Source organism: Ctenopharyngodon idella, chromosome 2 (genome assembly GCF_019924925.1).
Source record: "Ctenopharyngodon idella isolate HZGC_01 chromosome 2, HZGC01, whole genome shotgun sequence".
Lineage (NCBI taxonomy): Eukaryota > Metazoa > Chordata > Actinopteri > Cypriniformes > Xenocyprididae > Ctenopharyngodon > Ctenopharyngodon idella.
Genome location: NC_067221.1, coordinates 24,264,316 through 24,287,300, shown reverse-complemented (window position 1 = coordinate 24,287,300; position 22,985 = coordinate 24,264,316). Strand labels below are relative to the sequence as shown.

Below are 22,985 nucleotides of genomic sequence, written 5' to 3'. Positions count from 1 at the left end.
CCACAAAAGTGAGTACACCCCTAAGTGAAAATGTCCAAATTGGGCCCAGAGTGTCAATATTTTGTGTGGCCACCATTATTTTCCAGCACTGTCTTAACCCTCTTGGGCATGGAGTTCACCAGAGCTTCACAGGTTGCCACTGGAGTCCTCTTCCACTCCTCCATGACGACATCACGGAGCTGGTGGATGTTAGAGACCTTGCGCTCCTCCACCTTCCGTTTGAGGATGCCCCACAGATGCTCAATAGGGTTTAGGTACCCTCAGCTTCTTTAGCAAGGCAGTGATCATCTTGGAGGTGTGTTTGGGGTCATTATCATGTTGGAATACTGCCCTGCGGCCCAGTCTCCAAAGGGAGGGGATCATGCTCTGCTCATTAATGGTACCCTCAATGAACTGTAGCTCCCCAGTGCCGGCACTCATGCTGCCCCAGACCATGACACTCCCACCACCATGCTTGACTGTAGGCAAGACACACTTGTCTTTGTACTCCTACCGCCACACACGCTTGACACCATCTGAACCAAATAAGTTTATCTTGGTCTCATCAGACCACAGGACATGGTTCCAGTAATCCATGTCCTTAGTCTGCTTGTCTTCAGCAAACTGTTTGCGGGCTTTCTTGTGCATCATCTTTAGAAGAGGCTTCCTTCTGGGACAACAGCCACGCAGACCAATTTGATGCAGTGTGCGGCGTATGGTCTGAGCACTGACAGGCTGACCCCCCACTCCTTCAACCTCTGCAGCAATGCTGGCAGCACTCATACATCTATTTCCCAAACACAACCTCTGGATATGACGCGGAGCATGTGCACTCAACTTCTTTGGTCGACCATGGTGAGGCCTGTTCTTACAGCCTATGCCATCTTTATGTAGAGCAACAATTCTTTTTTTCAGATCCTCAGAGAGTTCTTTGCCATGAGGTGCCATGTTAAACTTCCAGTGACCAGTATGAGAGAGTGAGAGCGATAACACCAAATTTAACACACCTGCTCCCCATTCACACCAGAGACCTTGTAACACTAACGAGTCACATGACATCGGGGAGAGAAAATGGTTAATTGGGCCCAATTTGGACATTTTCACTAAGGAGTGTACTCACTTTTGTGGCCAGCGGTTTAAACAATAATGGCTGTGTGTTGAGTTATTTTGAGGGAACAGCAAATTTACACTGTTATACAAGCTGTACACTTTACTTCACTACTACTTTACATTGTAGCAAAGCTTCATTTCTTCAGTGTTGTCACATGAAAAGATATAATAAAATATTTACAAAAATGTGAGGGGTGTACTCATTTCTGTGAGATACTGTATATGATTTTTCTCATATAAGATGCATTTGGTTAAGAATTAGTGTGGTAGTTTACATTTAATCATTTAGCAGATGCTTTTATCCAAAGCGACTTACAATGAGGAGAAGCATCTAAGTAATCAAACCAACAATAGGGAAACATTATGCGTTTTTTTTTATTTTTATAGATATATAGAGTAGTAAGGTATTAATGGGTCAAGTGTTGACGAAAAAGATGCGTCTTCAGCCATTTCTTGAAAATGGCTAAAGGCTCAGTTCAGGTTGAGTTAGGCAGGTCATTCTGCCAACATGGAACAGCCAAGGTAAAGGTCCGTGAAAGTGGTTTTGTGCCTCTTTGGGATGACACTATAAGGCACCGTTCACTTGCAGAACGCAGGCTTCTGGAGGGCACATAAGTCTAAGTAGTGAGTTTAAGTATAAGGGTGCAGATCCAGTGGTTGTTCTGTAGGCAAACATCAGTGCCTTGAATTTGATGCGAGCGGCAGTTGGCAAAAAATTTTGTGAAGAGAGGTGACATGCGTTCTCTTCGGCTTGTTAAAGACTACTCTTGCTGCAGCATTTTGGATGATTTGCAGTGGTTTGACAGTGCATTCTGGAAGGCCTGCCACGAGAGCATTACAATAGTCTAGTCTGGATAGAACAAGAGCTTGGACAAGGAGTTGTATAGCATGCTCCGATAGGAAGGGCCTGATCTTCCTAATGTTTTATAAGGCAAATCTGCAGGACTGGGCAGTTCTAGCAATGTGCTCTGTGAAGTTTAACTGATCATCAATCACAACTCCAAGGTCATAGCTGAATGGAGAAGTTGGGTTGGCTGGGACCACAAGCAGTTCGGTCTTTGCAAGGTTGAGTTGAAGGTGGTGGTCCTTCATCCAGCAAGAAATGTCTGTCAGGCAGGCTGAGATGCGAGCAGCTACCGTCGGATCTTCTGGCTGGAATGAGAGGTAGATTAGCATGTCATCAGCATAGCAGTGATAGGAAAATCCATGTTTCTGAATGACAGATGTAGATGAAAAGACATGGTCCAAGCACTGAGCCCTGAGGCACCCCAGTAGCTAGGTGTTGCGACTTAGACACCTCAGCCCTCCATGACACCCTGAAGGACTTACCTGAGAGGTAAGACTTGAACCATTGGAGTGCTGTTCCTGAGATGCCCTTTGTCATGAGGTTTGACAGGAGGATCTGATAGTTAACTGTGTCAAAAGCAGCAGAGAAATTCAGCACGATGAGTACTGAATATTTGGAAGCTGCTCTTGCTAGTTTCAGAGCTTCAAAAACCAAGAGCGATTTAGAGTGGGTTTCTTAAGCATTGGGGTTATCTGAGCCTTTTTAAATGCTGTGGGAACGGTAGTAGTGTGATGAGAGGTGGTGATGAAGTGAATGAGTGCAGGTACAACTAAAGAAATGGTTTGAAGGGGAGAAGTAGGGATAGGATCAAGCGGACTGGTAGTAGGGTGATTGGAAAGGGTGAGTTTTCAGACTTCTGCCTCAGAGCGGAGAGAAGGAGGGGAGAAGGTGTGTGTTTTCTGTTAAGATGTGTGTCAGTTTGTGGTGTGGAAAATTGGCTGCTGATTATTGTTTTATTTATGAAGAATGTGGCAAAGTTGTCAGCTGTTTGGGTTGATGAGGGATGGGGAGGAGGAGGACTAAGAAGAGAGGAAAAGATTTTTGAAAAGCATGCAGGAGTCAGAAGAACTGTTAATTTTGTTGTGGTCGTAAGTCATTTTAGCAGTAGAGACACTTGCAGAGAAGTAAGAGAGGAGTGACCAAGGTCAGTGGGATCTTTCGTTTTGTGGCACATCCTCTCTGCCGCCCTGATTTTAGAATGATGATTGCGGAGAACATCATATAGCCGGGGGGGCGGAGGGGGTGGCGTGGGCTGGCCTGGATGACTGGGCAAAAGTAGTCTAAACAAGATGTTAGTGTGGAGAAAAGAGCATCAGTAGCACTGTTCGTATCTAGTGATGAGAACTAGAAGCGGGTGGGTGAGAGTGAGCATAGGTTATGTCAAAAGGTGAGTTTTGGAGTAGGGATATGTGATATAATGATTTTTGATCGTGAACGATTAAAATATCTCCACAATCTGCTTTTGGAGAAATATCGTAATATCGTGTTACAGTGCATTATCAGTTGTAGCTCTGGCGCCTCCGTCCCAACATACTTTACAACTTGTACATTCATGTCACGTTAATGCAGAGGTAGGGTTACACTTGTGTGAAATTGCAGTTATTCACAATCATGAAAGTTTATTTTTAGCATGCGTTTTAAAGCCTTGTCAGTTAAACACATTTTATTTGCACACTGTTCTGACATGCGTCATTCTGAGTGCGTACACCCAAAGCGCGCACACACTAAAAGCCTGTCAAACAGCACCTGAGTACTAAACTAAGTTATCTTTTGCGTCTTATTGCACTTAAACTGTCAAATATACACAAGGTTTACATAAACACAGTTGGTTATGTCTTAAGTGAATATAAACCGTTGGGAGAAAACGGATGCGTGTCTGTATTTTAGATCCGCGCATGAGGTCTTAAAGTGAAAACAGCCTAATAAATCTTCAGCCATCTGTGTTAATCATCAAACAAAGACAAAGAGAAAATCACTTACTGCTTTTCACTGAATAACTTCAGTAGATTTAATAATAATCAGTCCATTTAAAATGTATACAGTGAAGTCTGTTTTGTTTTTACATTTGTTCAATTTCTTGTATACTACTACTACTACTACTACTACTAATAATAATACATTTTATTTGTAGTGCGCCTTTCTCAAACTCAAAGCACTACAGCATGTACAAAACAAAATAACAAATCAAAACAGAAATACATATTGTTAAATACACAGTAATAAATTATCAATGAATTGCTTGACTAAAAAGATGTCTTAAGAAGTTTCTTAAAACAATCCAAAAATGTAGCATTTTAATAGATGAGTTCCATAACTTAGTAACTTAGGTGCATTGTAGGGAAAGTGTCCCCCCCAGAAATGGTCTAATGCAAGCAATGTTCCGAGGATGAAAAAAAGCAAAACTTTGTTTTTAAAATGAGAATTAAAAGTCAGCTGAGCATCAAAACCTCACGCCCAAATAACGCACATGGACAGAAGGGGACATTTGGGTATTGTCAATTGAAAGTTTAAAATCGTTGTACTTTTTAACACTTACAAGGAGTGCCAAATAATAAAATTTCAGTTTTGGAACAATTTAGCTGGGTGTCATCTGCATAACAATAATAGCTCAGGTCATACTTCTGATTAATCTGCCCAAGAGGTAGCATATACTACTGTTAAATACATCTACTGTGAAAAAATAAAGCACTGTTTATTTCATTTGTATATTGTATTGTATTGTATTGTATTGTATTGTATTTGTAATGTGCATCTTTGTTCTTATTTTTAATAAAGATAAAATAATGAAATAAAGATTTTAATCTTCTCCCACCCCTACTAAATGGTCTGTCTTTCTTTTTTGTTTTATATTTTACCTTGTAATGCTACATTTTTAAAATGGGGAAATTAGTTAAGCTGTACTGCTCAGTCACTTGCAAAATAGTAAAACCAACATGAGAAAAATTATGGTGTAAATGTGATGTTGTGTCAGGAGCCAGTTTGAGGTCAAGAGTCAGGAGGAAATGATCTGAAGTGTGCAGTAGAGTAACCATCATATGATCAGTGGAGCAGTAGCATGTGTAAATAAGGTCCAATTGGTTACCTGATTTGTGAGTAGCTGCAGTAGGCACTCGCTTGAGGGCAAACGAGGCAAGCAGAGTGTGGAAGTCAGCAGCCTGAGGTTTTTCTAGGTGAATGTTGAAGTCTCCAAGTACTACCAGAGTAGTACCATCCTCAGGGATGGATGAGAGTAACGCATCCAACTCCTCCAACAAGTTACCTAGCTGATTTGGGGGATAATAAACAACTACAAACTGATTTTAAAAGGGTGGGTGATGGTCATTGCTTTCAATTCAAAGGAGCTATTGTCACACAGAGATAGTAAATGATTAAATTTCCACTCATTGGAGGTGAGCTGACCTAGGGCTGCTCGATTATGGCAAAAATCATAATCACGATTATTTTGGTCAATATTGAAATCATGATTATTTAACACGATTATTGGTGGGTGATATGATCAAAGTCTTATTTCAGGATATGAGTAATTTTAAATGTCAGTGAAATTTTACAATTATCCATACTTCAACAAAAACTAATACTAGGTTAATTAATGTAAGTAAAAGGTAACCCTTTACAATAAGGTTCATTAGTTAACATTAGTTAACTACATTAGTTAACATGAACTAATAATGAACGACACTTATACAGCATTTATTAATCTTTGTTAATGTTAATTTCAACATTTACTAATACATTATTAAAATCTTGTTAACATTAGTTAATGCACTGTGAACTAACATGAACAAACAATGAACAACTATATTTTCATTAACTAACGTTAACAAATATTAGTAAATACAGTAACAAATGTATTGCTCATGTTTAGTTCATGTTAGTTAATACATTAACTAATGTTTAACTAATGAACATTATTGTAAAGTGTTACCAAGTAAAAAGTCTTCAAAACAGCTACAGAACACAAGTAAATGGTCAACAATTAAATAAAAACAAAGAAATTAATTACAAACAAAACCGACCAAAAAATACAACAGAACAAAAATACAAATGCAATAAACAGTGCTTTAGGTTTTTTCAGAAAGATGTACTAACAGTGGTGTTCAGATAAGTAATACCCAACAGAAACTGAATAAAGTAATCAAATGTAAAATGACTGCTGTATTCATTAAATATAGACTAATCCTTATTTAAAACTACAAAAGTTCTTCATTCAAAAGCAATGAGTGATTTTTATCTTTGTCTTTTCTTTTTAGGTTAACAATGACTACAATTAATGTTGGCTGCTGTCACTTTAAGAACTGCACAGACCCAATATAGGCCTACTGTTACACACGCGCACTTTCTCAGTGTTCACTTAAGACATAACCGACTGCGTTTATGAGGATACTTACCAAAACGGCATTTTGATATTTGTTTGTAGGCTATTTGACCATTTAGATGCGTATCTGAAGCCCATAGTATACTTTGATTTTGCGCGGCTTAATGTGCTTTTAATAGCAGTTTAATATCAAGCACGTCTTGCAGTTTAGCAACAGTAGACTGCATTTTACATCACTCACTTATTTGGCTGATTTGGATGTTAAAGTTTGGGTTAGGGAGGAATGAAAGTGAAGGAAAGGAAGTTGCGCTGGGCGGAACGCAGCAGCGGTACGGTAATTGTTTTATCTCGATTATCTTGTTTTCATAATCGGAAGCCGAAATTGGAAATATGATTAATTGCACAGCCCTAAGCTGACCAGTGCCCCCAGCCCTCCCAGTCAGGCAAGGGCTGTGTGAAAAAGTGAAATTACTACAGAGGGCTACAGGTGTGGCATTGTCATCTGGTCTGATCCAGGTCTCAGTCAGGGCCATGATGTTGAGACCTGAATGACTTGTAATAGATGTAATGAAGTCTGCTTTGTTAATGACAGACTGGCAATTCCAGAGACCAATAAGAAAAGAAAGTAATGTAGTAGCGGACATAGGGAAAGTAGACAGGTTTTTAGGATTGCACTCCCTCCAACGTGTGACGCATGATTTACGAGTGTTGGTAATAGTAGGGATTTGGAAGCACATAGTGAAGACAGGTCACAAAAACAAACAGATGAGAACAAGCTGTCGAAAAGAGGAAGGAAGAAAAGCAATACTGAAGTGCCTTGTCTCTGTCCTTGCTCAGTAGACTCGCACAGGTGGACTCGCTGGTCTTTGCACTCTTCGGTCACACGATGAGGGCTTCACGCGAGGGCTGCCGCAGTATACTAACCAATTATATGCCCACATGATACGTTGTTATTGAATTCATCAGGCCACGCCTTAGTATTCAACAAAACTAAACTGAAAAGCCACGTGACACTGCACGAGAACAAACGAGACTTTAGCACGCATTACCACAATAAACACCGTAAACAAAAAATGTTTCCTAGCAACGACAATTGTGCTAAAACCAAATGAGAAAAGAAACAAATACACTTACACGCTGTTGTCCACTTTTGTTGCTTGACGGCTTCTCCTAATAATTACTTACCAACACTGTTTAAGTACTTTACCTGGCTTTGGCCACGCCTTAGTATTTAACAAAATGAAACTGAAAAGCCACGCGACACTGCATAAGAACAAACACAACTTTAGCGCGTGTTACCCACAGTAAACACAGTAAACAAAACAATGTTTCCTAATAGAGACAACTGTGCTAAAATCAAAGAAAAAGAAACAAATACAGAAAAGAAACAAATACACTTACGTGCTGTTGTCCACTTCTGATGCTTGACTGCTTCTCAAGCGCTTACCGGTGATCATCTTTAGCTTCAGCGCATGCAGCTCAAACAGCAGTGCACGACAATAATAACTATTATTGGGACTGTCATATTACATAACTAGAGGTGTAACGAAGCAATCATGTCACGATTCGATACAAATCGCGATACTGAACTCACGATACGATGCTGTCACAATATTTTAAGCCAAAATAAAGGATAGGATTATTATTATTATTATTATTATTATTATTAATAAAATATTATTAGTCATATTTTATTATCAGGACCCACAAATATTTCCCCATTGCATTGTTATACATTATAGTCAACATTATACTGTATATAGTAGTTTAATGTAGTAATGTCACTGAAACTTTTTTACAATGCTCCAGTCCCCTAGTCCACTAGAGTGCGCACGAGGCGAACGTGTCTTTCCGCACTCATGGCCAAAGGAGTATACTTTGAAAGGCTTGCGTGTTCAGCTGTGCGCGGGACGGAGTAGAACTCAGAAAATGAAGTATACCCGGGCCTTAAGACAGCTTTTATTTCCTTTCGCACACAGCAAACAGAAACAACTTTATAATAAAGTGACCAAAACTGCCTGTCAAGTGATAGATGAAACTGACAATACCTTTTTATCTTTAATTTGAAATGAAAGGAAATGTGGATAAACATTCGTAAAACATTTCCTCATAACATTTTAAAGCCACGATGTACAGAACATCACACAAAAATATAGAAGAAAATGTATAAAACTATTTTGGAAATTGTCTGCCTGTGACCATTTCAGTCTTTTCAAATTGTGTGCGAGGAAAATGGACTTATTAACGTTGACTGGCAGAAGTGTGCTACAGTGTTTGTTGTTGTTGAGTGGTAGGACATGAGCTGTTGGCACAACTTGCATCTTACTTTTTTTGGATAATCTTTTACCATTTCAAAGTGCATCCAATTCCACACTTTAGATTTTCTTAGACATTGTTAAAGATTTAAATCGGATCATGGAAAATTAAACTTAAATCTATCACAGGGGTGGTTGGATTTATTCACTGTTCTTTTCTTTTTTTTTAGAAAAACTTTTCACAAATGTTAAGCTATAAAAGGTCTTTAAGAAAATCTATATATCTTGCATGTGATTTGGTGCTTTGTTACTATATTATATGAAAAATACTGTTTTTCATAAATTCCATAGAAACTTCATAGTTACTTTTTAATGTGGTATTGAGGTTTAATGCATGTGTGTCATTTTACCTGTGGTTCTAAAATCTATGGAAGACCAAATTTTACCCTGTAAAAATTAGGTTGTTTTAATTTTTACAGATGTTACTGTTTTTGTTAATGAACATACATTTACATCTACCTTAAGTTCTTTATGCACCCCTATTTTTTTGTTCAAATGTGCTCCTTGGGAAAAAAAAAAGAAAAAAAAAAACATCAAGCCCTGCTTAAATTATTCATTTCACTTCAAGTTTTATTTTGGTTTATTGTGCTGCCCCATTTGTTAATTTTAGTATTTCATTCAATTTAAATAATTATTAGGTTTTCGTCAACTCACAACCCCCGGAGGTTTACAAACCCTGAACTGAGATTTTAGTGTAACAACCTCTAATGTCTTACTGAGGATCTATTTTTAGAATGACGGTCTCCAGTGATAAGTGGTGCCTGGTTGACACCCAACTTTAGGACAGGCTTAGCTGTGATTCTGTGTGTTTCACAGGTGTGAGGGCCTATGTGTGAGTATGTGTGTATTTTTCCTGTGTGAAATACAGCACAGTTATATTTTTGGATGGAATTTGCAACATTATAAATGTACAACTTTTTTCATATAATATAGTAACAAAGCACCAAATCACATGTAAGATATATAGATTTTCTTAAAGACCTTTTACAGCTTAACATTTGTAAAAAGTTTTTCTAAAAAAAGAAAAGGAAAAAAAGTTTGACAGTTTCCAATCTCTTTGAATAAACTCTTCCCAGCTCTGGGCTTCCTTTTACTTGTTTTAGGCTTGTTTCATTTTTCTTTGCTGCCTCCTGTACAGCAGTCATCATTATCCACTATTTGTAGTGCTAAAAATACTTGTTCAAACATAGTTTGGTTATTAAAGAAGTGACTCCCTTAATTTTTCAATCTCACAACTGAATATTGAGAGTGAGTCTGCTTATGTGCTGTATGCAGTTAGTGTGTAGCCCTGTTGACATGAGGCATGCTTTGCAGGTTTTTCATTCCTGTCATTCACTAATGTTAGGGCTGTCAAGCTTTCTCAGGTCAGAAAAAATGGGCGTTGCAGGGCTCTGGACCGTAACTAAACATTTGCAATAGAATGAACTATGATTTTCTATACATCTTACGTGTGATTTGGTGCTTTGCTGCTGGTGGCTTCATATTATTTAAGTTCATAAAACTCATTTGCAGTAGTAACATCTTTTAGTAACCCTGGACAGATCACTTCTTGTTTGTCTGTCATTTATAGCACATTGTTTATAGTCTGTCAGTCACTCTGCCCTCAAGCGTGATGCAGCTGGATGCCATCACTCCAGGCTCAGTGGATTTGTTTGATGACCCCAGGATACACCTGGGTCACCCTGTCCCCTCCACTCTTCACCAGAGATCAGTAATCCTCTCGCCTCGCATACCCTCTTAAACCACACCTGTTAAATACACACACCCACGCTGCCTTGATGCCAGCATGGCTCATATGGCTGCACGAGGCTTTCTAGAAAGATGCCACAAAAGCAGAGATTAGTCATCCTGCACACACACTCACAATGTGTGTGTTTATCCTGGATTCCTATCCCATGCACCCCTGTCTGTGGCTAAAGGTAACTGTAAATCTTTCTAGGAAGTAAGGATAATGGGCCGTGTTAGGGCTATGAGGCGAACGTTTATATAGTTTATTTTCCCCCTGGGTATGTTTTTTTTTTTTTTTTTTTTTTAAAGTCATTCTTTATTTTAAGATTGGATTCACAGTGAATTTATTAATATACTGTATCTCTAGTCTAGTCTATTTTATACATTTGTGGATTTGTTTTCACTTTGGTTGTTTTTATGATATATACTTTAGGTTCCTATATATATATATATATATATATATTTTTTTTTTTTTTTTTTTGAATTTCTGTTTTTCTGAATTCTGTTAATACAATTTTATCATCAAAATTGTCCAATCAAAATAATTGACATTTTAACCATATATTCAATCAAATTAAATCATTACATTTAATTACAACATTGCATGAATTATCAAATAAAATGCAGCAATAGAGAGCTTCACAGTATAATCCAAAACAAAAATTAAAAACCAGTTAAGTGCAAACCCTGTACTGCAGCCAATTCTAAAGATTTCATTGGTCATTTAATTGGTCAGTCACTGAAAAACATACTAACCACTAACCTTAACCTTAGTATAACGTTAGTAGCACATCCTTTACTGTTTTTTCGCAATCAGATCCATCCATGATTTTTCTGAATCTGGAATTTTCTTAAGTGTTGATTTGACCAATGAAATCAGCTGCGGGGCAGGCTTTGTGCATAACTGGTTTGAGGAAAAAAAAATTATGCAAATCACAGCCATGCTTAGATTAGTACAACAATATAACAGAAATCTTGCTTATGTGGTTTTAGTGACCAGGGATGTTGTAACATGGGGTTAGTTGTAACACTGTCAGTTTAATTAGATACAGGAAGCATTCTGAAAGCATTCTTTGTACTTGACTTTTATTCACGTAGTAGGTTTCAAAACCATTTTTATTTGTTGCAGACAAATATGGGAAATATAGAAGCTTCCACCGTGGAATAAAAGAAATGTAAAAGACTTTCTCACAATTGTCTTTTTTTTCCTCACAAATGCGTGATATAATTACAAGATATAAATGACCAGATATAAACAATCTGGCAATTTTGACTTTTTTTCCTCACAATTGTGTTTATCTCACAATTCTGACTTTTTCTCACAATTGTGAGATATAAACTTGCAATTGCAAGTTATAAAGTTCAGTTCTGAGGAAAAAAAGAATAAGATTTTTATTGTTTAGGCCAAGAAATTGTACTTCAGTTCGTGTCTAGGGACTGTGGACTTGTACCCTCAACTACTGTTCTAGTACAGTAATTGTTGATGGTCAATTTTGTTATCTGCTTGGGAAAAAAAACAAAACACAAGCCACAGTCAGTACAGGGTTGCATCAGAGTTACATCTGCATACAGTCAGTGGTAAGAATTGAGAAAAGCATGTCAGTATGAGAAATGCAAAGAAATGAAATAGAAGCATAATTTTAGATGTCTTTGTGTCAGTATAAATCAGGATCATCAGCAAATAATGATGATCCTGTGGCATATGCAGAAGAGGAGTAATCAATAAAAATCAGTCCTTTCCTCTCCACTGAACGGGTCGTGGTTTTGTGTGTGTGTGTGTGTGTGTGTGTGTGTTAGAGGTCTGCAGGGCTTTAAAGTGAGGCCCGAACCTGGCCCATATCCAAGATAGTTACACCCGACCCGAATCCGGCCGGTACTGTTATAGTTAACCGAACCTGAAATCAGTCGCTGTAGAGATGTCCATGCATTCTTGCTATCATAAGCCAAGACTGCTTTGTAAGACCCACACTGCATGTAACCACTGAGCTATTTATTGGTTCAAACGACAAGATCATATCTTACAACGTTTAAATTGACAGAAACATTTAGTAGAAAAGACGCACAGATCGGTTATCGGCTCCGATACTGCAATTTTTGCATTCTAAATCATGTCATCTTTCATCTTTCAGTACAGAGCACTATGAATTGTTCTTCACACGCACAGTAATTGAAATTTAAAACTGTTAAAAGAAAAAGCTCAAACTATTGCTTAGATATATAATACACGACACGTCAATATCTTTTCCCTTTGTGCCTTGAACTTTTTAATGTGGAGAGCTGCGTGCTGTGACTCCATGGTGCTCCTTTCTGCGTAGGGGATGCGCATAAGCGCTTTGCTGCTCTGTATTAGTCTTTCATATTATAATACTTTTGTGCAATGAAAGATTGTTAATGGCCTTTTTTGTTCTGTCCTATCTATCATTTGTTGCTGCCTTGTTAAAAAGGTGTGCTATACATTTAAAATAAATGTAGTATATATACTTGTTTTTGATGAATGTTTGAGTCATACATGACAAAGTCATGGGTCATGAACGAAGGAGTCAGTCTGACCCATGTTTATTTTGATTGTCTAGTGAAGCTATTGGTTTATTTACAGTCGTTGTACTGGTGCACAGTTATTTAATAAATAATTCACTACATTTGTCTGTTTATATTGTTTTACAAAGTTAGGAAAGAAATATTTAAGTCGAGCCTGATGCTTTGCATAAAAGAATGATCCCAGTCTCTTCCACACAGTGAGGCATACAGTTTATTGGGTAATTTTTATTTACAGCATTTTGGGTAATTTTTTTTATTATCATTATTTTAATATCGGATCACTTCTTTCCAAAGTGCTTGCACTTCCATTGCATCTGTAGTTGCTATGCAACCATGAACTGCGCTCTCCACGACAACGAGGAAATTTCAGCAAAAGATAACCCCAATTGATTTCTAGCCCTTGCATTATCTCTACTACTAGATATATTTATAGAGATGAGAAATAAAAACCCTGTACAGCTATGATCATCTGTTTGGCTGAGCTTTCGATGTTTTGTTATGGAAAAAATTTAAAGATTACAGAAAAATGTGCGTTTAAAGGGATAGTTCACCCAAAAATGAAAATTTGATGTTTATCTGCTTACCCCCAGGGCATCCAAGATGTAGGTGACTTTGTTTCTTCAGTAGAACACAAATGATGATTTTTAACTCTAATCGTTGCGGTCTGTCAGTCGTATAATGCTTGTCAATGGTAACTCCATCTAAGAGTCAAAAAGACATGCACAGACAAATCCAAATTAAACCCTGCGGCTCGTGACGACACATTGATGTCCTAAGACATGAAACGATCGGTTTGTGCAAGAAACCGAACAGTATTTATGTCATTTTTCACCTCTAAAACACCACTATGTCCAACTGCCTTGCGCATCCGGTTGGTGAGGTCTGAACGCGCGTTCTGATGACGGAAGTGATGTCTCGCGCTTATACTTTAATGGGTGCGAGACATCACTTCCGCTGTCAGAAAGGATTTTTGCCAGAAGAGTCAGATGTTCTCTAAATATAGTTTGATTTGGTTTTAAGTTTAAGATTTTGAGAAAATGGGTGATGGTTTCGAGAAATGTGTTTTAGCAATTCAGAAAAACTGTAATACACAAGATGACATGCGTACATATAGAAAATGAATCTCCATTGTAACATGCAGCCTCTGGAAATCAGATTTCATGTGAGTGTGGATGTTGTATTAGTCTTCACGTAGCTATAACAGTACCTGTTTAGTATGCAGGTCAGACTATAGGCTCTAAATCCATTTTCCATACCTGTTTGAGTGGTCATGTGGGATATCATATAGCCCTGTTTTAAAGCTTGATCTGAGAGAATGCTTAGAAGCACCATGGTGATGGATGGTAACATACACCCACTTTCTCTCTTTCCCATCGCTCTCAACTTTCTTTCATCTTTTCCCTTTATTTCAGCAGCTACTATCTTGGTATTGGGTGAGGAGTTCATGTGGTGTTGAGCAAAGAGCTGTGGTTTTTTGTTAAATAATTGGGACTTTGATCATGTCATTAAAACTTTCTTCTATAAGGCCATGTCCTACTCTAAATCAGTTAAGTTACACCCAGCCTGTTGATTCAAAGTGAAACATAGTACTGGGCTTGTGTGGTGGTGATTTTGTCTATGAAGACAGTGTAGGGGTAAACGCTGGTCTGTGTGTCACGTTGACATGTGCGGTTATGGCCCGGCAGCAGGAGAATATCCCCTAACAGTGGGTGGGGGAGGAGGGTATGTGAGTGAAGTGGGATTTAATAACATTGCTGTTGATGCTTCAGCCATCTGCTCAGAGAGAGAGAGTCCTGATGCAAACAAAGCTTAGAAACACACCGAAAGCGACAGATGAGAATAGTGACCTTGCACTAATACAGCCTCTATTCTTTAAGAGTGTAGAGGGGGGTGACCAGGATGAGCAGAGCAGAAGATTTGATTTAATGATAATAGTCAAACCAAAATTTATTCAGACACCTTGAACATTTCATTCATTAATACAGTATCTTCACTATAGTTTAAAAAAATGGTAATAAAATGACAAGATCTCAGTTAAACTGTGTCAGAAAAAAAATAATCTTATGTCATTATTATGATAACACTTAAGCAAAACATGCTCAGGTCAAAGTGTCTGAATAATTTTTGGTTACAAATTTTTTATCAATTTTACTGGTAGTCCACTATGAAATTTTTTTGGGTATAATATGTCACAGTTTACTTTAATTTGCTATCCTCACTTACATAAATGAACTATAGTGTCCTGCACCCACTAGTAAAAATCTATCAAAAACATCAAAAATGTCTGAATAATTTTTGGTTTGACTGTATATGTACTCTGCCTTTTCTACTTGGTTTTTAGCACCTACTCCGATATACACCTTTTTTTTTTTTTTTTTTTTTTTTTTTACTGAATTTCCTGAATTGTCATGAGGTAAAAAAAAATCTAATCTTTTCATAGCCATATCTTTATTCAGTAGGTAAAAAAAATAAATAAAAAAAGATTCATAAATTAATTATTGTAATGAATTACTCGCTGACTCCATTAGCGGTTAGTAAATTAGACTCGCTGACAAGATGTTTACATGAATGCATGTAGTTAAAGATGCACAAGAGTTTTGTTGTACAAATATTATAATTCAAATATGCAACACTAAATAGTTCTAAAATTCTAGCCAATACAGTCAGTAATTATTTGAGTAATTATTGGATAATAACCTGTATATATTAATATTCTATCATCTTGGTAACACTTAATAAGTATAATGTAATAAAGTATTTACAAGGCATTTGCAAACTATTAATTTATAGTTAATTAATAGTTTATAAACTGTAGTTAATACATTAATAGACAATTACATTAATAGACTGATTATAATGGAAGTTTTTGCAAGAGTGTAGCTTTGTGTACCTTGCATTGACAGATTCAGCGATTATAATGGCAGCGATCTTTGCTCACTTTCTGTATATAATAGGGTGAATTCCAGTTGATTGGGACACATTTTGCTATTGAGATGACTGGGAAAGTGTCCTAATCAACCTGAATTCACCCCTATATTTTTCATACTGCTAACTACACATTGCAAAGTTTTTGGATTGACAACCGTATTTAATGCATGATTAAATTTGATAGACATTAATAACCACAATCCATGTAATAAAGCTCACATCTCTGAAAGCGTCTAAACAATTTTGCGTAATTCAGATGTTTGCACACAGAAATTGTCTTGAAAACGTCATGTAATTACTGTACCGCCTTCCTGTAATGTAGGGAACCACTCGTTATACATAAATCATGTAACAGTTCATATTTTTACTTGCACATCCGATTTAGCTAGTTTTAATTCAAGATCAGCAATCAATAACATGCAACAGAAGTGGTCTTTCTTTACCGTCAGTTAACATTAGTAATATTCTCCTCATTTTACTTTCTATGCTATTGCCATATCCAACCGAACTACAAACTTTCCAGTGATGTCTGTGAAAAAGGGATGTGCGCTCGACAAGCTCACGCGTCTGTGCCGCTGTGCGCTCAATCCTCTCCGCGTTTTGCTTATCAGCTCGCTCACAGCAGCTATATAGGCATAAATAGTTAATCTGTTTAACATTCGATTAATTCAATAAATTTACTTCATAGATATTTCTGTGAGACAGTATCTCACAAAAGTGAGTACACCCCTCACATTTCGGCAAGTATTTCATTATATGTTCTCAAGGGACAGTACTATAGAAATGAAAATGGGATATGCTTTAGAGTAGACAATGTGCAGCTTGTATAGCAGTACAGATTTACTGTCCTCTGAAAATAACTCAACATACAGCCATTATTGTCTAAATAACTGGCAACAAAAGTGAGTACACCCTAAGTGAACATGTCAAAACTGTGTCCAAAGTGTCAATATTTTGTGTAAGCACCATTGTTATTTAGCACTGCCTTAATCCTCCTGGGCATGGAATTCACCAGAGCTGCACAGGTTGTTGCTGGGATCCTCTTCCACTTCTCCATAATGACATCACGGAGCTGCTGGATGTTAGACACATGGCGCTTCTCCACCTTCCACTTGAGGATGCCCCACAGGTGCTCAATAGGGTTCCGGTCTGGAGATATACTTGGCCACTCCATCACCTTCAGCTTCCTCAGCAAGGCAGTTGTCATCTTGGCTGTCTGTTTGGGGTCATTATCATGCTGTTCATCCCAGTTTCTGAAGGGATGGCATCATGTTCTGCTTCAGAATGTCACAGTACATGTTGGAATCCATGTTCCCCTCAATGAAGCAGAGCTCCCCAGTACCAGCATCAATCATGCAGCCTCAGACCATGATGCTACCACCACCATGCTTGACTGTAGGCAAGACACAATTTTCTTGGTACTCCTCACCAGGGTGTCGCCACACATGCTGGACACCATCTGAGCCAAACAAGTTTATCTTAGTCTCATCAGACCACAGGACATGGTTCCAGTAATTCATGCTCTTGGACAGGTTGCCTTCAGCAAACTGTTTGCGGGCTTTCTTGTGAGCCAGCTTCAGAACAGGCTTCCTTCTGGGACGACGGCCATGCAAACCAACTTGTTGCAGTGTGTGGCGTATGGTCTGAGCACTGACAAGCTGACCTTCCTCTTCTGTAACCTCTAAAGCAATGCTGGCAGCACTCATGCATCTGTTTTTTGAAGCCAGCTTCTGCACCTGACGGACTCAACTTCTTTGATTTAACTTCTTTGGCCTGTTCCGAGTGGAACCCGTCTTGGAAAACCTCTCTCTATGACCCTGACCACTGTGCTGTAAGTCAGTTTCATGATATTACCGATCTTCTTATAGCCTAGGCCATCTTTGTGGAGACCAACAATTCTAATTCTCAAATCCTCAGAGAGTTCTTTGCCATGAGGTGCCATGTTGAACAGCCAGTGATCAGTATGAGAGAATTGTACTCAAAGCACCAAATTTTAACTGCTCTAATACAAGATCCACACATTTGTATGGTCCTGTCAAGCAGACAAAATGTCTCAGGTTACGTATGTAACCATGGTTCCCTGAGAAACAAGGAACTCACTCTGCGTTTGAAACGCTATGGGGGAACGTCACACGTGACCCGGTGTCTGAAAGCCAAGTATCAAAAAACTCCAATCCTATTGGCCGGCGACAGCCTATGACGTCATATGGCGCGACCCGGAAGTATATAAGGAGCGCCTGGAGAAACAGTCAGTATCTTCTCGTCTTTCGGGACTGTTCAGCAGGCAGCCCGAAGCATGGCATGGAAACACAGAGTCTCGTTCCCTGTTTCTCAGGGAACCATGGTTACATACGTAACCTGAGACGTTCCCTTTCGAAAGGGAACTCACTCTGCGTTTGAAACGCTATGGGGAACGATATACCCATGCTGCCATGCTTAAGGAGAGTGCATGCCAAAAAATATGGCTGAGACAAAGTCAAGCAGTTTCGAGGGAAACACTTAGCAACTCACCCTCGGGTCACACCAGGCTGTCAGTGACAGCATTCCCTACGGCCAACAGCCCAAGCTAAGCCTCAAAGAGGCCTTCCGTAGAAGGCCCGCCGAGGCCGCTCAGGGCATCTGAGACCAAATTTCCCAAGGAAAAGTGGTCCCTTAAAGGGAATGTGGCCAGGGAACCAAAAGGAGCGCTGGCCAGTCACTAGAGGGGAACGCAGTCACCCCCAGTGCCACCAGGGAGGCTGACCTGGTTTGAAGAAGGACAAACGTTTTGGCCAACCCTGTCTGAATACAGAATCTCTATAAAGCATTCTTCAGAGAAGAGAGCAGATAAGAGCGACTGCAAGAAGGGCAGTAAGCAATTCAAACCCACGCGTAGAGATGGGCATCCTGGAGAGCAGAACCCAGCTGAGTGCTATAAACCCTCGTATTGAGGGGAGTATAATCCGCTCATCCTAGGATCTACTCAGCGCTTGATTAATCGCACTGAGGAGGCTGTGCGCTAGAAAACCTGACACAGGGGAGCACAAACCAGCCTTTGCTAGGAGCAAGAAATATGATTTCAGCAAATGAGGCTGTAAAGTGCCCAACTGACAGTCCACCTAACACAATCCAACGAGCAGTGTACTCAGTAAAATAACTTTTTTACTCTTTAAAGCAAGAGGAGTACAACATACGCCATCACGCACTAAGGAAGGCCCTAGAAGGGCCTATGACCTCAGCAGACACGTGGCGTCAGCTCGGGCAGTGTTTGAAGCAACAGGAAGGACAAATAACCGAACTAAAGGAGGTTAAATTATCACCTGGGGCCCTGACCAACCAGGAATGTACTTAGTAAGATAATAACAACTCTTTCGCGAGAGGAGTACACTCCAACATACGCTAGTATGTTCAAAAAGGCGGCCCAGAGGGCCTAGAAACCTTTAAGACACACAGCGTTAGTCTGGTGGTCATTAGGGTTCTAGGAGCAAGGAATAGAACCGACCTAAATATTAGGTAGCTATTTAGCTCAACTAGAGTTACCCAGACTCAAGGAGGCGAATGTAGTTAAAACCAAACCTCAGTAAGGTTTACCACAAAAACTCACCCTGAGAGATCAGCACTCAGACACGTACAGCAAAAGCACCCCTTTTCTCTTTTTTGAGAGGAGTACGCAGCCGAACTCCAAGAGGGCCTACCTTAGTAGACACGCGACATCAGCTAGTGGCGACCATAACCATAAAAACCATCAGGCCATGCAAGCAGAGGAAAATCTTTAGTGAGATGGAAATGCATATTCCGCCACCATACTCCATGAGAGGCCTGCCTAAGGCCTACTCAAACAGAGGTGGGGCGTGGCCAATGGTGGTACTGCACAAGCATCCTGCCAACATGTCGGCTTAAAAGGAGGCCTATAGGGCCTCCAAGTTCAGCAACAAGTGACGTTCAGCCAAATTGTAATAAATACAAAACTGTGCCAGCATGTAAACTAAAAAGGAGGCCTTCATAGGGCCTACCATTTCAGCGACACGTGGCATCAGCTAGTGAATATAAGGGAACCAAGCTTTACAGGGAACCAGCTCTAACCCAGCCTCAGTTGTGGGAAGCTAACTACAACCTGAGCTAAGCAACACATTCCAACAGACAATGTGCCCTAAATAAGTGACTAAAGGGAACCAATAATGCCTACATGGTCTAAGGGAGGCCTATCAAAGCCTACTACCTTAAACAGACATGTAGCATAAGCCTGTGGCAGTGTAAAATACATGTGAGCAGCTATGATCACATAACAGCACTTGAGAAACACAAGCTGCTAACTAGAAGGAGGCTAAACCTAAAGAGCCTTGATTCCAAAGTTATATGCAATATAGCTGTTGTAAAGATCACAACAAGGGAGCTAAATAGAAACCAGACTGCGATAGCGGTTCTAACACTACCCTGAGTATGCAATCCAACAGGTGATGCACTCAGTGACACGAATAAACCCAAACTGGGGAATATAAAATAGCCACCACTCTTTCTAAATAGAGGCTAATATAATAGGCTTACTAAAATGAGAACAGGTGCTATCCTGTGGCAGCATACAGTAAGCTCACATAGCAAATGTAGGGAAAAAGGCTAGAACTCAAAGCAAACACAACGCTTTGAAACACATACCATCCTAACAGGATAATGTTCTCTCTGAACAGATTCGCAAATCTGTACTGAGCCTTGTCCTTTAGTAAGGATAGAATCCAAGGTTCTCAAGCCTAAAAGAACCTTTTCACTATCAAGCCAGAAGGCGGGCCTTCAGAAAAATGTTCATCATGGGTTCAACCGTCAGTCTGACTGTTCAAAGGTGTCCTGAGCATGAACATATTACCTTAAAAATTCTCCCCGGGAGGCCGAGGAAGAAGGGTGAGGGCAGGTGTATACTTGCCCTCGCCAGAGAGGGAACCGATCACCGGCGTTGCTGGTGCCTGCACTCGATTACCTCTCTCAAGTCTTGCTTCTTCTTCCTCGAATCCCGCCGCTTTTGCGACTTACTCTGAGGAGGAGGAGGCGCTCAAGCGGCGACACTGGATCTCTGGCCCTGTCTGAGCCTCAACTCGAGACGGGCCAGGGCCTCCCGGCTGTCTGGGCCCAGATCCGGATCTGAGCGGGATGCATGTTTTAAAAGCTGCTGAGCGCGCCTTCGCCTCTCTGGACTTTACCACAACCGTCTCAACGGAGGTACCGAAAAGTTCAGAAGGCGAAACCGGGGATTAAGGAGAAAGCCTTTCTCTTTCTCCCCGATGTCCGCCATGTTCAGCCACAGATGCCTCTCCGTGGCCATAGATCTACCGATCGAAGCGGCCGTTTGCTTGGTGGCCCGGAGAGCAAGATCTGTGGTGCGGCGCAGCTCAACCACCACTTCAGGGGACAAACCTTGCCAATCTTTCAACAAGTCAGCCTGGTAGGCTTGCAACACCGCCATAGTGTGCAAAGCCGCGCCAGCCTGGCCTGCTGCAGCATACGCCCTGCCGTTCAGACGAGATGTTACCTTAAGGGGTCTGGTCGGCGGGACCGGAGCTTTCAGTGTCGGTGCACTGCCCGTGACGAGATAGTTCGCAAACGTCTCTTCAATGGGAGGCATCGACACATACCCGTGCTGGCTCAATCCCTCCACATCAGCGAAATTCCCTCGCTGATGCAAATGAATTCTATCCAAGTACGGCTAGAAGGAATGGAAGGCTCACTGGAGTTACGGGGTTATGGCCAGAAAGAAACCGTTCGTCAAGCCTTCCACGTACAGTCTCTTTCCTCACACGCTCCCAAGGCAGCTGCAGCCTGCCCGAGGCACGCTCCATAACCTCCAGTAACTCAGCGTGTGCTGGGCAAGGAGGCCTGGAGAGAGAAGCGGTTTCACCCGCTTCTTCCTCCACCGCCATCTCCTGCTCTCTAGGGCTAGCTGCCAGAAGAACACTCACTCCTGAATCCGATGATGTCAAAGACAGAACATCATCGTCATTCAGGAGCTCATCCCCGTCAGCCACCGCCAGAGGCTGAGAGACGTTAACACCTCTCTCAAACTCCGCGGCGAGCTCCATCTGCGAACCCCATGAGTGCAGCCGCCGCTCTGCCTCAGCGCAAGCGGGGCCAGATCCACCAGGCACAGATGTCGACGCCCCTTCCCTCGAGAAGAGGGCCAGATGGGAACAAAGCATTCTCATAGGAAAACGCTCGCAGTTTGCACAGACAGCGCCCTCGAGCACTGTCCGTGCGTGTTCTTCTCCCAGACAGTAAACACATAGGTTGTATGTATCTTCCGGTGTCAAGAATCTCAGACACGGATCAGCACACTTCCTAAAGCGTTTGTCCTTGTTCTCAGACATAGTAACACTTTTTTTCTTACCGAGTAGATGAAACAGTGGCAAAGACACAACAGTCCCGAAAGATGAGAATATACTGACTGTTTCTCCAGGCGCTCCGTATATACTTCCGGGTAGCGCCATATGACGTCATAGGCTGTCGCCGGCCAATAGGATTGGAGTTTTTTTTATACTTGGCTTTCAGACACCAGGTCACGTGTGACGTTCCCCCATAGCGTTTCAAACGCAGAGCGAGTTCCCTTTCGAAAGGGAAACATGAGCATGATGAAAAGGACATGTGGCTTTGCATGGTTAAACAACATACAACTGTTATCACTTAGGGTGTACTCACTTTTGTTGCCAGCTATTTTGACAATAATGGCTGTATGTTGAGTTGTTTTCAGAGGACAGTAAATCTATACTGCTATACAAGCAGCGCATTGACTTCTCTAAAACATATCCAAGTTTCATTCCTATAGTATTGTCCCTTGAGAAGATATACTAAAATGGTTGCTGAAATGTGAGGGGTGTACTCACTTTTGTGAGATACTGTATATCTATTCTCCTCTCTGTTTGCTCTTTTTCAGTGTTTCTTTGTCACAAGCACTGTACTGTACATGCTGCGTGGTATCCATTGTTGGTATCGGAGCATTTTAATGAGTATGATTACACAACAAGCGCAGTATTGGGCCCTATACAGATACTGGTATCGGTGCATCCCTAGTATCAAGAAAAGAAATTAGTAAAAAAAAAAAAAAAGGCTTTTTGCATGATTTGCATCATGCAAATCATGCATCCCTACTTACAAAGCAACAATTTTTTAGTATTTTATGTAGTTTAGCATGTATTTTGGACCAATAATGTCTCAACCTTCCCTTAGTGAACAACTGTTTTATACCCCCTGAGATGGGTCGAAAAAA

The 22,985-nt window shown here is 40.3% G+C and overlaps 1 protein-coding gene across 4 annotated transcripts in view; it reads left to right on the top strand.

Moving 5' to 3' along the window:
- tnk2b (tyrosine kinase, non-receptor, 2b) overlaps positions 1-22,985 on the top strand; it is a 119,822-nt gene that overhangs the window by 44,921 nt on the left and 51,916 nt on the right. The window lies entirely within an intron of this gene.